This window comes from Monodelphis domestica, chromosome 1 (genome assembly GCF_027887165.1).
Source record: "Monodelphis domestica isolate mMonDom1 chromosome 1, mMonDom1.pri, whole genome shotgun sequence".
NCBI lineage: Eukaryota > Metazoa > Chordata > Mammalia > Didelphimorphia > Didelphidae > Monodelphis > Monodelphis domestica.
In genome coordinates this window covers 574,898,079-574,911,903 of record NC_077227.1, presented here as the reverse complement: position 1 = coordinate 574,911,903, position 13,825 = coordinate 574,898,079, and the positions used below count along the sequence as shown (strand labels likewise).

At 38.1% G+C, this 13,825-nt stretch overlaps 1 long non-coding RNA gene across 1 annotated transcript in view; it reads right to left on the bottom strand.

Moving 5' to 3' along the window:
- Positions 1-13,673, bottom strand: part of LOC103098950 (uncharacterized) — an 18,677-nt gene extending 5,004 nt beyond the window's left edge. The window contains exon 1 of the long non-coding RNA XR_008915542.1: positions 13,559-13,673. This is a non-coding gene — a long non-coding RNA (uncharacterized LOC103098950). The remainder of the gene's footprint in view (positions 1-13,558) is intronic.
- Between the last annotated feature and the right edge of the window lie 152 nt (positions 13,674-13,825).

The window sequence follows — 13,825 nt, the reverse complement described above, 5'->3', positions numbered from 1 at the left end:
CTATGGCTGATTTTAATACCAATCTAGGACTCCACAGGACCAATAAAGAAATATTCTACCACATCCTGACAGAAAGATTATGGACTTAAAATGCAGAATGAATGCACAATTTGGGTCAACACAAGAATTTTTTTTGTCCAACTATGCATATTGATTATAAGGATTTTGATTTTGTCTTTTCTCAATGGAGGAATAAAGAGAAAAATAAATGTTTGTTCCTTTAAAGTAATTTTTTAAGGGTAGAGAGTGGGGCAGCTAGGTAGCACAGTAGATCAACGACAAGGCACTTAACCTCCATTGCCTATCCCTTACTGCTCTGCCTTGGAAAAATACACAGAATCGATTCTAAGGCAGAAGAGAAGGATTTTTTTTTTCATTTAAGGCTAGAGAGAGAAAAAAAAAGAGAATAATCATCTGTTAAGCACCTACTATGTGCCAGACACTGTACTAATTTGCTTTACAAATATCTAATTTGATCCTCACAGCAATCCTATGAGATAGGTGCTATTATTATCTATTTTACATTAAGGAAACTGAGGCAGACATGTTAAATGACTTGTACAAGGTCTCACAAACTTGTAAGTGTCTGAGCCTCAGGTCTGCCTAACTTCAGGTCTAGCCCTTTATCCATTGCAACACCTAGCTTCCTCACTTTCTTCATCCTACAGTGGAGATAATAAAATTTGCTCTGCCTCCCTCAGAGAGATATATGCTCAAAATAAAAACTTGTAAGTCTAAAGTATTGTTATTACTTTTCCCAATGCCCCAGAGAGGCTAAAATGAGGGGAAGCTTGTAGGATATCCACCTATAAGGAAACTGAGGCACAGATGAATCAAGTGCTTTTCCCAAATTCACAAAGCTAATCAGTGGTGAAGCCTGGACAGGAATTCTGGCTTCCACAACAACATTGATACTTTGCCATCTAAATACTCCAGCTGAAGGAAAAGAATGGAGAGGTAGAAAGGTTTGAGATTCTAAACTGTCAAGAGATTCTCCTCTCTCCCAACTCTCTGTACCTCCTTTCTCACTGGCTGCTCCATAACCTACTCTTAGAACATCATCAAACAAACCCAGTAACACCTGGAATATCTCAATAGTTCTTCCGAGTAGCTTCATTCCTCTAGGGACTAAATATCCATGAAATTCTACAAATATTCTTTAAAACAACCACTCCATCTGAGAATGCCCACAAAATTCTCAGAAATCTTTTCCTTCCTCTATAAATATGTCATGGTAGTTACTAATACTATTTTTATAAAGAATTTGGAGAGACTAGATCTCAATGACGGGAAACAATGCATAGAATTGCTATCCTAATTAGCTCTTTTTATATAGACATTTGTAATTTAGAAAATGTTGTGCATATATTATCCTACTTTGATTGTTAACCACCCTGTGAGGCAGGAAGTGCATATATTTTTTTAATTTTTCATCAAAGGAAACTGAGGCACAGTGACTTCTCCAAGATCACAAAACTAATCTGTAGTGAAATTTGAAGTTATTCAGGTCTTTTCTCTCCAGATCTAATGTTGATTCCACTAGGCCCCAGCTGTCCTCACTCACTAATGAAATAGGTAAGCATCATCCTTCCTTCCTTTCCCCTGCCATTGGCAACCAATAGCCCCATTTGCTTTCCTGATTACCACTCCATTTTCTTCTGTTCTCACTGAGGCCACTTATCTCTCAATTGGTTATAAACTGAGCCCCTCCCCTTCAGTTTCCCTTCCTCCCTCTCTCTTTTTGAGTCTTCTTCTGTTTGTTTTCAGTGACATATACAATAGCATCAAAGGCCAGATAGACATGTATTCAAGAAAACAAAATGGATGCAAAAATAAGGAATGTTAAAATCCAAAGGGAAAAAAGTAATATTTCAAGCCTTGATTTTCCCTAACCCACAAGCTAACTCTGCCTTACCCATATCGCCTCCTGTGCCTCTTCTCTGGAATTACTTCTCTGAATCTTCCAATCTGGAAATCTCCAGGTCTGAAATTTCCAGTTTTTTAGATGATTGACATCACCTTGCCTTTGATCTCAGAGGTAGGATCCTACTCTTATTCATACAACTCCAGCTATCCTGATCCCTGAGATGTCCTGATATGTGGAGTGAAGAAGGACCCAGAAATTCAAGAGTGTGGAGTCACAATTCCCCATATCCTGGAAGCAATCTCTCACAAATCCAGAATGGGCTCCCTTTTCCTGTTATGGCTTGAGGACCAGGGGACCTGAGGCTCCCTAGCAACAAATCTGAGTTTGCCCTTTTCCTTCTTTCCATACTTACTTCAGCAGTCAGTCCCCTACCCTAGTATTTATGTGTGTTGGGAGGTTGGGAGGTGCAGAGGGAGGGGAGAGCCAGGGAAGGGGAATTAGTGAATTGTCCTAGTGTGAAGTGAAGGTATTCAGTACAGTTCCCCTGGAGACAGTGATCAGAAAGATCCCTTTGGTTCCAACGACAGATTTTTAACAAAGAGAAAGAACAATCTTGGCAATAATAAATAAGCTAATTTAATGGGGTATTTGGTGAATCTATGGGTTTTAGTGCTATAAATAGTTCTCCAACAATCAAAAGCCCAACCCTACCCAATAACCCAATGCTTTCTTATCTTTTGGAATCCTTTTCTCTTCCTTTTTTTTTGAAGCTCCATTTATTTATGCTTCTTTTAAAATGTTTTCTTTTCTTATGTTCCTTTTTAAAAACATTATTGGTTGAACACAAGAAACTAACAGTCTGACCATGTATGACAAAGTATGCCTCATTTTGCACCAATAATTTGCCTCTTCTCTAACAAAATAAAATGTTTCATTGTCATGTCTCTGGAATCAAGAATCATTAGATATCTGATGGGGTAAGAATCTGATATTTTTAATGTTGAAGTCATTGTATACATTATTCTCTAGATTCTTCTTAATTTGATGTGAATTAGTATATAAAAGTCTTCCTAAATTGCTTCACAAGTGAAGTTCTTTCACTTCATAAAAAAAAAATTCTTCACATTTGCTGTTTCCTGAAACACATAAAGATTTCATTTCAATCCTATGCTGTGATTCATTAAGCCATTTCTCAAGTATTGGACATTCTACTTCCCAGGTTTTTCTTTATTTTTGTTTTTGCTTTGCATGTAAGGAAATTGTGGGGAAGATTAGGAGGATAGCAAATGGTTAATTGTAGGAAATGAGTGGACATACTGACTCCATCTTGTGACTCAAATCTAGAACTAGTTTAGTTCCCTTTCTATTCAATTATGTATCGAGTCTAACTTTTGTCTTGTATGAAAAGTTTATTCAATTGTGGGAATTGAGAGAAAATTTTATTACATTATTTTCTTTCATGACTGGGAAACTGGACCACCTGTACCAGCTATTTAGAGACCTAGAACCTAGATTATACTGACCAGAAACACAGTCAGATCCTAAGACTAGTGTAAAGAGTTTTCTCATAATTGTACATGTCAAGCAATCTATATGTTTTATCTGATCAATCAATTATTGTTTCCATGTTCCTTTGTATATAGCTTCTTAGGAAGAATGGAACACCTCTTTTCCTGAATTTAGGGAATTGGGTCTATTCATTCTTCCCCCTCCCAATTTGAAAAGTCCTTAACCTTTCCTCTAATTAGAAATCAGAGTGCCTAATGTTGTATCAATTCCTTTTAATTAATTGCCATTATCTGATTAATCATTTTTTACTGTATAAAAGTCTGTTTCTCTCTGTATTTGGGGTCCACCCTAACTGAGGAAGGGGCTTAGTCCCAATTGGTTGGGCAATTGACATGCATTGCTTAATAAATTGATATGTTCAGAAGATCAAACCTTTGGTTCCTCAGTCACTTCATTTTTTGTTGGTTACATGTATATTTTTTTATATATGGGATATTTTCCTCTATCTTCAACTTGCTTGGGTAGTGAGATCATTGAATCAAAGAGTATGAACAATTTAGGTACTTTTCTAACATCGTTCCAAATTGTTCTCCAGAATGATTGCTCTCCATGACTTACCACCAAGCTTCTATCCCACATAATGATGACTCTTCACAACTTAAAAAAATCTGAAGTGTATCATGCATCTTGTCTTTGTTTCTTACTGTGACCATCGACATCCTTTTCTTTTCGGAGGACTCCTTTATAAGTTGTTCTTATGCCTTGTCTCAGCACAAATCATCTTTAGTAATTAACATAGACAGATTGGAAGAAACTACTCACAGGACAATTTGTCAAACAATCAATTTATAACCACAGTTGATAACAACCAGCATGGCTCTGTAAAGAATAATTCATGCCCAACCAATTTAATTTCTTTCTATGAAAAAGAGATAGGACTTAACATATGATGTAAACTTAGATTTCAGTCGGCCTTCTAATTCTGTCCCATATGACATTATCACGAACAAAATAGAAGATATGATCTACAGCTGAGATAGGTAATCCAGGGTCTAGGAGCTACTGAACAGCAACTGAAATTTTTTTCCTTGCAGGGTAAGGGAAAGAAAGGGTGATTTTTTTTTCCCCATATCCAAATAGATAATTGAATGTCTTCTAGAATGATTATGTGATGCATGACAATCATTTATTCTTTTATTCCACAGAGGTAAAGTATGAATTTGTAATTTATCATGAATTTTAAAAAGAGAGAGAGAAGATTGGTATTGATTAAAGGAAGAATTCTCCACTTGTTAGAGTGATGATGCAAAAGTATAGACTACAAAGAGAAGTCATACTGAGGTCTTTAAAAATAGGGGAAAAACATGTTTTGGTTGTTTGGGCTAGACCTAATTTCTATGATTCTAGACATTAAAAGTGAAAACTCTGTAAAGTCTAGAATGGAAAGAAATAGTCTAAAGGTCTTGATAGCACTGGCACTGATCAAAAAAGATTCATCTTCATATGAAGAAAAAACACAGATGTCAAAAATAATTATATGGTCCAGTGGATAGCACTGGACTTAAAGACTTGAGTTCAAACACTGCCTTATACACTTAATAGTTGTGTAATCCTTATCCTCTCAGAATTGGTTATCTCATCTGTAAAATGGGGCTAACAATAGAATTAACTCACAGGGAATACCCCTTTCCTCTCCTCTGACACTGCAAATACCCTGGTGCAGGTCTTTTAACCTGAACTATCATAATAGCCTTCTATTCGTTCTTCTCCCCTCGAATCTTTCCCAAATCTAATCTATTCTCCATTCTCTTGCCAAATTAATTCTCTTATAGAGCATCTTTACTTTTGTACAATTTATGGTACAAATGGTACAAATATCTTTTGAATAACTAATCTAGGAAAGATTTTATATGAAAAAGTATTCATAGGGAAAGGATACTTTAATTCATAGAAAAGAATTCATGTTGAAGAAAAATCTTTTGGATAAAATGGGCAGGTCTGACCATATTCAATAAATTCTACTGGTTTCTTATTATTTCCAGATTCAAATATAAAATCCTCTGGTTAGCTTTCAAAACCCTCATTATCCTGTCTTTCTTCCCCACCTTTCCCATCTTCTTACACCTCACCCTACCTGCCTCCCATGTACAGTGATACCAGCCTCCTGGCTGCTCCTTGAACAAGACCCTCCATCTCCAGACTATACATTTTTACTAGTTGTCTTCCATGCCTGGAACTCCCTGCCCCACCCCCAGCTCTGCCTCCTGACTTCCCTCAAGTCCCTGCTAAAATCCTACCTTTTACAGGAAGCCTTTCTCATCTCTAAACTCTAATGCTTTTCCTCTGTTGATAAAAAATGTTGATAAACATTTATTAGTGTAAGAGAGGAAAATCAGATCCAGCATGCAAAAGAGCAACCCAAGGAGGGGAGGAGCAAGGAAGACAGAATTCCAGGAAGGAACAGAAGTGCTAAGAAGATCCAAAGCAGTTACTTCACTTCTCTTTGGGAGCTCCTCAAGAGTGGTTGGTCTAAGAGAAATCTTTGAGAAAGAAGACCTCCTGAGCATTGACCACCTCTCAGTAAACCTAAACTCCTTGGATCCAGCTGAAGATAAAAGGAGTGGATGGGACTTTATTATAAAGCCTTCCACCCAAAGAAGACTTCGTTCTCTATCCCCTAAAGTTGTCCTGTGAACTTCATGCTACAACTTGGGTAGACAGAAGTCAGGACAGAAATCACAACTGACCAAGGAGGGTCAGGCAAACAGCCTGAACCCTCAGGATTTGGGGAGGAGGTTCAGTTCTTAGTTCTTAGGGATCTCCTATTTTCCACTTCCACTTCCACTTCCTTTACTCAACAACCCTACTTTCCCTGTCTTTGTATGTCCCTTTAGAATAAAAGAATTATTCTTTATAGATCAAGTTACCTGCCTCATAATACCCAGGAAGAGATCTGAAGCATGGGGAGAAAATCTATACTTTCTCCTCAAGAAGGCAGAGTCAATTTCAGTCCTTGACTCTACACCCAACTCAGGCACTGAAGGAACATATTCTGTTCCTTTAAAAAGACAACTTGTGCTGTCTTCACTGGGGGAAGAGGGAGAGGACCAATCTATCCTCCCCTCTCCATCTTCTGGCTCCATCCCACCTGTCTCACTCCCGAGTCTCAAAGTAAACGTAGTGGGTGACTCCATTCTCTCATCCATTACATTAGGCACCTACTGTGTGCAACTTTATCCTGTATATATCTTCTTTACACCTAGTTGTTTACATATTGTCTTCCCCATTAGATTCTTAACTTCTTGACTTCAGGGATTATTCTTGCCTCTCTTTGTATCTCCAGCACTTGGCACTAAGTAGGTGCTTAATAAAATCAAGGTGAATGCTGGAGAGAGATTTGGAACTATGCCTAAATGGACTTTAAAACTGTTCATACTCTTTGATTCAGCAATACTACTGATAGGTTTGTATCCCAACAAGATGGGGAAAAAAATGGAAAAAGAAACTATTTGGGCAAAAATATTTTAGCAGCTTTTTTCATGGTGGCAAAAAATTGGAAATTGAGGGGATGTCTATCATCAGTTGGGGAATGACTGAGCAAATTGTGGTATATGATTGTGATGGATACTATTGTGTAATAAGAAATGATGAGGATGATCTCAGAAAAACCTGGAAACACCTACATAAACTGATGCAGAGTGAAGTGAACAGAACAAGGAGAACACTGAACATAGCAATATTAGATGATGAACATGTACAAATGGCTTTACTATTCTTAGCAATACCCTGATCTAAAACAACCCCCAAGAACTCATGATGGAAAATGCCAACCACCTCTAGAGAAAACTGAGTAAGTATGAATGCAGACTGAGACATACTGTTTCACTTTCTTTCTTCATTTTTTTCTTTTTTGGTTTGAGTTCTCGTCCACAAAATGACCAATTTGAAAAAAAAAATTCCACTATTGCACATATAACATCTATATCAGAATGCTTGACATCTCATGGGGGGGTGGAAGGGAAAGAGAATCTGGTTCAAACTTTTTTTTAAATGAGAGTGAAAATTGGTTTATTTCCATGTACTTGAGGAAAAACTAAAATGTTTTTAATTTTAAAAATTAAAAAATAAATTAAAATTGTGATTTGCCTAAGTGACAATTTATCATAAGTATCAAATGAGTTAATAATAATAATATTTAACATTTATATAGCATCTGCTATGTGCCAAGAATGTGCTAACTTCTTATAAATATTAACTAATTTGATCCTCACAACAACTTTGGGGAAAAGGTGCTATTATTATTCTCATTTTACAGATGAGGAAACTGAGACAAATAGAGGTTAAATAACTTGCCATGGGTCACATAGCTTGCAAGTGTCAGATATCAAATTTCAATTTAAGTTCAGTGACCCAGTACTCTATATACTACACTCCAAACTGTCCCATAATGTATCTAAAGGTAGCATAAAGTGCCTTGCAAATAAAAGTGCTACATAAATGCTGACTATTTTTAGTATTATTATGTACATTAGAAGAAATTGGCAGCAGTTTTTTTTAATTTAGAATATTTTTCCATGGTTACATGATTCATGATTCCCATCCCACCCCACACCTCTTCCCTCCCCCCTCCCAAAGCTGACAAGCAATTCCTCTGCGTTTTACATGTATCATTGTTCAAAACCTATTTCCAGGTTATTCATGTTTACAGGAGAGTGATCTATTAAAGCCAAAATAAATTCCTCTGGATTGTCCATGGGTCACTGAATTGCTGTTGGTTGAAAAGTCCATTAAGTTCAATTGTACCACAGTGTATCAGTTTCTGTGTACAATGTTTTCCTGGTTCTGCTCCTTTTACTCTGCATCACTTCTTGGAGGTCGTTACAGTCTCCATGGAATGAATCTCCACTTTATTATTCCTTTGAGCACAATAGTATTCCATCACCAACATATACCACAATTTGTTCAGCCATTCCCCAATCAGAGGGCATCCCTTCATTTTCCAATTTTTTGCCACCACAAAGAGCGCAGCTATGAATATTCTTGTACAAGTCTTTTTCCTTATTATCTCTTTGGGGTACAAACCCAGAAGTGCTATGGCTGGATCAAAGGGCAGACAGTCTTTGGGCATAGTTCCAAATTGCCCTCCAGAATGGTTGGATCAATTTACAACTCCACCAGCAGTGTATTAATGTGTTTTGATTAATTGTGTTTTGATGAAGAAGAACAATTGTTTTGCATGCAGGATCCTTGTTAATTCAACTCCATCGAACAAACTCTTCCTGAGCACCTGCTGGGCTTGAATTACAGAATCTTCAAGTAGGAAGGGCATCTAACACTGTCAATTGTTGAACAAGAAATTCCTCAACAGCATTCCCACAAGTGGCCATCTTGTGTTTACTCAAAAATCTCAAAGAAGGAGGAAACCATCACCTCCAGAAACAATCCTTTCACTTTGGGAAAGTTTCATTTGTTAAGAAGTTTTTGCCTTATGTCAAAGCTAAGTCTTCCTCTTTGTATCTTTACATTTTTCAACAAATTCCCAGATAACATGAATATTCTAGTTGCCCTCTCCTAGAAACTCTACAGCTTATAGCTATCCTTCCTAAAAAGAATCACCCAGAACTGATGACAATCCCCCAGAGATAGCTTAACCAGGGCAAAGAGGCGTCACATCAGAAAACAGGAAAGTTCGAGTTCAAATCTAAGCTCAGAAACACAACTGTGTGACCCAAGACAAGGCACTTAACCACTTTTCTGCTTTAGTTTTCCTCATCTCTAAAATGAGGATAATAACAGTTCCTACTTTCTAGGAGGGGTGTTATGGGGTATCAGCAGGCAAAGATGAAGAATGGTGATTTTTAAAAATTAATTAGTTTGTTAGTAACATTTAAAATATTAAGATATTCAGTTACACTGACAAATAATGAAAGGTGAGGCAATGGGGAGAAACCTGGGACATGCACACTAAGGGCTCTGGAAGTCAAGGGCAATCTCCCAAACCTGTACACATTTCCTTTTTAGTGTCCTCAAGTACACCTATGATGTGTCCAACCCAAGAATACATCTCTACTTGGATTTGGATACTTTCCTCTGCCTATTTTCTGGGGTTTTCTGTCTGGAATGCCCCATATGCCCAGGGGTATCCTATTCTGGGAAAAGATGGATATTTCCCTGGAATAGGAGTCAATAAGCCCTCCAGTCCCTCAATAAATATGCAAACCCTGATCTAGACCTTGGACTACTTCATTAGTCCCAGGGTTACTGGATTACTTCATGGGGGGGAGGGCAATTTCATAAGCCCCAGGGCTTCTCCAACAGCCCCAAGGCTAACCTATTAATCTTTAAGCCATTTTACAATCCTAGATGATTATACTATTTTAAAACCTCTTCTTTAAATAAAATTCTTTCATATTTCTAGGTTGAACAGAATTTTGAGCCTCCCATCCTTGGGGTGAGACTCTGCTACAAACTTGAGTGTGCTTTCCCACAATACTTTCTCTGGAGGCAAACATATACAAGTCATTCTCCAAAGAATATTTCTGAGTGATGAAAAGTCAGGTGATCAGAACCAGGAGAACACTGTACACAGTAACAACAATAACATATAATGATCAATTGTGAATGACTTAACTATTATCAACAAAGGAAAGATCCAGGTCAACTTCAAGAGACTCATGACAAAAAAAGAATATCCACCACCATAGAAAGAACAGATGGAGTTTGAATGCAAATTGAAACATACCATCCTTTATTTCTTCCATAAACTTTTCTCTAGAATGTCCAATGTTCCTTCTTTCACAACATGACAAAGATGGAAATACCTTTTGTATGATAATATCTGTATAGCCTTTATTATATTGCCCACCTTTTGGAGGAAGGGGAAGGAATAAGAGAGAGAGAGAGAGAGAGAGAGAGAGAGAGAGAGAGAGAGAGAGAGAGAGAGAGAGAGAGAGAGAGAGAAAGGTTTTGCATGTTTCAATCTTCATAATTTCATGGAGGTCTTTCCATGTTTCCCAAAATTAGCCTGTTTGTCATGATGCTTTTGATAATTTCATTATAAAATTGAATGGCAACTGTTTTTTCTTCCTCCCAAACCCTTGTATGATTAACCATTAGCTTTTTAAAGTACATTTTATATGTCAAGCAGACAAACAAAAACAGGAAAACGGAAGTGACAAAGAAATAAGAAACCAGGTCAAGTTGGTACATGTAGTGTGTCAGACAAGCAGCACTTAAGAGTACATCAAGATCCATCCATATTTACCAGAAGATTATTGTGTTGGACTTGGTCCAATATCCCAAGTCCAACAAGCTAGAATGATCATTTAATATGCCATTTTTATTCAGCATTTGGAAACAAGATTTTCTCATAGTGAAACTGGATGTTATCCTTAATGGAATACAAGGTCCTTCTCAATTTGATGATTGTCCATGAAAGTGGACATTTTTCTATCAGAACCTTAACTGGCAATTCTTATGCCAGAGGCAAATTCAGTTGGGAATAGGTGAAAATAATGCAAAGGACTGTCCATCCAGGATCAATCAAGCCAAGAAACAGAAAGCAATCGGCCCATCCTCAGTGTGCCCCCTTGCCCCTAGAGCATGATAAATGGTGCCCAACCTCTAAACTTAGAGGAAAAAGAGGAGGAAGAGGAGAAGGTGCTGATACGAAAAGATGGGCCCTGGAAGAAGAATGTTACAGGATTGCAAGAAGCAAGGAAGATATTTGCCCATGTTGGAGCTCATTCTAAAGTTCTAACTACCCCCACTTTATTATAGGCTAGGTCTGTAATGAAACAAAGACAGCAAAACTCACCAAATTTATTACAGGTTTGAACAACCCAGCAGGGTAAAACAATAAGAGCCATATGCTAAGTACCAAGGGATGCAAAGCATTGGGCTAGGTGCTTGGAGAGATAGTTTAGATATGACATGGTCTTAACATCATGGAGTTTACAGAGTGACTATAAGGAGATTAAGGCAAAGCACAGATATCTCTAGGATCATAGATTTAGAGTTAGAAGGGACCCTGGAGGCCAATGATTCTAGCTCCCTTCGTTTTATAGATGAGGAAGCAGACACCAAAAGATGTTATATGATTTATCAAGTGTCACACTGCTGGTAAAACTCCTAGGGGGGATTTAAACACAGGTTTTCTAAGATGAGTATCCTGTCTGAACTGTCTCTAATGCACAGCAAATGAGTGAGCTGCAATGATCCACAGAATTAGGGAAGGCTTCCTGCAGGAAGGTTCATGTGAGTTCATCTTTAAAGTATGAGTAGGAATTCAATTGTTGAAGAGAAATAGAAAAGAAATTCCAAGCTTAGGGAGCTGTGTAAGCAAAGACATATAGGCTGGAGAGGATTGTACCTGTTTTTCATTGGAGAATATAAAAATTAAATTAGTCTCTAGTAATAGAAATACTATATTTTATGAAGTTTATTAAAGATTATTAGAAATCAAGGAATAAAGAAATACAAAATGAGAAAACCACATGCCTAGGGCTGGTAAATCCATTCAAAGCTTATTTACAGGATATTGCAATGGCCTAGTAGAGAGTGAGTGGGAGGCAGAGAGCCAGTTAAATACTAATTGTGATCTCGCCCAGGTGGAGACTCAGGTGAGATGATAGAGAATTCTGGGACATACCAATGACTTCTGGGGATTGAAGTCTAGGGTTCAAATTTCCATTTTACAAGAATGAAATAGAAGGGGGTTGGGTGGGACACATGTTATATAAAGGAGAAAAATATGAATTAAATCTAAAAAGGTAGGGTATTACCATCCTATGGAGAACCTGAATGTCAGGTAGAGGAGCCTGAATTTTTCTACATAGACATAGCACACTTTCAGGGTTTACTCTCCCATTCCCCACTAATACTAGCAATTTGGATCACAGAAGACAGTTGACTACTCCCTCAGAATTCTGCAAAGTATAAAGTATTTTAATACTATTATTCCTAATTCTCTATCTAGTGTTCTTTTCCCACCAGTATCGATTAATATTTTATAAAAAGGGGGAAGTTAGGTAGCATTGACCAAGAAAGAATAATAAGGACAGAGGTTACAAAAACATCCCTCAAACTGAGGGACCCTCGGCATGAAATCAGTCCTTCAGGAGGTAGGGCTCAAATTTGAAGCACAAGTTACTGGGGACTTAATATAGGAAGCATATGGGGCTAGTAGAAAAGTTGTGACCCTTTGGCATCTTTTTTTCCCTTTGCACAGCACCTACTAAATTCATTTGGGTGTGAATGAGTTGATGGACCAAGTCATCCTCTTGCTCAGCTGAGTCAAATCCTTGCAGGACACAATGTAAATTCATTGTTGGACTAGGTCTAGACTACTGACCGTCAGAACTAGCTCCATACTAAGCCAAGTCAAGTGAATAAGCTTTTATTAAGTAGGTACTATATGCAAGGTATTATGCTAAACACTGGAGGTACAATAAAGGCAAAAACAATCCTTGCCTTCAAAGAGCTCACAGTCTAATGGAAGAGACACACTAGCAATTCTGTACAAACAAGATATGTGCAGGATAAACTGTATATAATTAACAGAGGGAAGGTACTATCATTGAAGGGATTTGGGGGAGGGAGGCGGACAGGCTTTAGTAGAAGGTGGGATTTTAGCTGGTATTTGAAGGAATCCAGGAAAGCCAGGAGGTGTAGAGGAGGAGAGAGTTCCAGGCATGGGAGGCTGCCAGTGAAAGAGCTTGGAGTTGGAAGACATCATGAGGTCAGGGGCTCTGAATCATAGAGTATCTTAGTGCAGGAGGATAAGTAAGAAGAGTGGAAAGGTTGGAGAGAGTCACATTATGAAGAGCTTTGAAAGCTAAGCAGAGGATCTTATATACTAGAGGTCATGGGGAGCCACTGGGATTTACTGAATAGGGGGATAGGAGCAGAGATCAGCGGTGATGTGGTGAGTCCAGTCTTTTAGTAAGATTGATTTGATAGTTGAATGAAGAATGAAACAGAGTGGGGAAAGATTTGAAGTAGGGAGACCAACCAGAAGAATATATCTCAGTAGAGCAGATGATAAGGGCCCACATGGGTGGTGGCAGTATCAAAGAGAAGGATGTGTATACAACAGATACTACACAGGTAGAAACAACAAGACTTAGCACCTAATTGGATATGGGAGATAAGGGGGAGTAAGGAGTAGAGGATGATACCTACTTGACAATAACAGCTTTGGTGGTCTTTGTGATAGAGTCTAATCCAAGAACCTGAATGACAGTCTGGAAAGCTGCAGAGGCTTCTCATCCACAATGGGGAAGGGGCTCAAGAGGATTAGAATCTGGAAGGAGGAGAAGATTCTAAGAGTAGAAACCATTTTGTGTGTTTCTCTCTCTCCCCCCCCCTCTCCCTCTCTCTCTCCTCTCTCTCTCTCTCTCTCTCTCTCTCTCTCTCTCTCTCTCTCTCTCTCTCTCTCTCTCTCTCTCT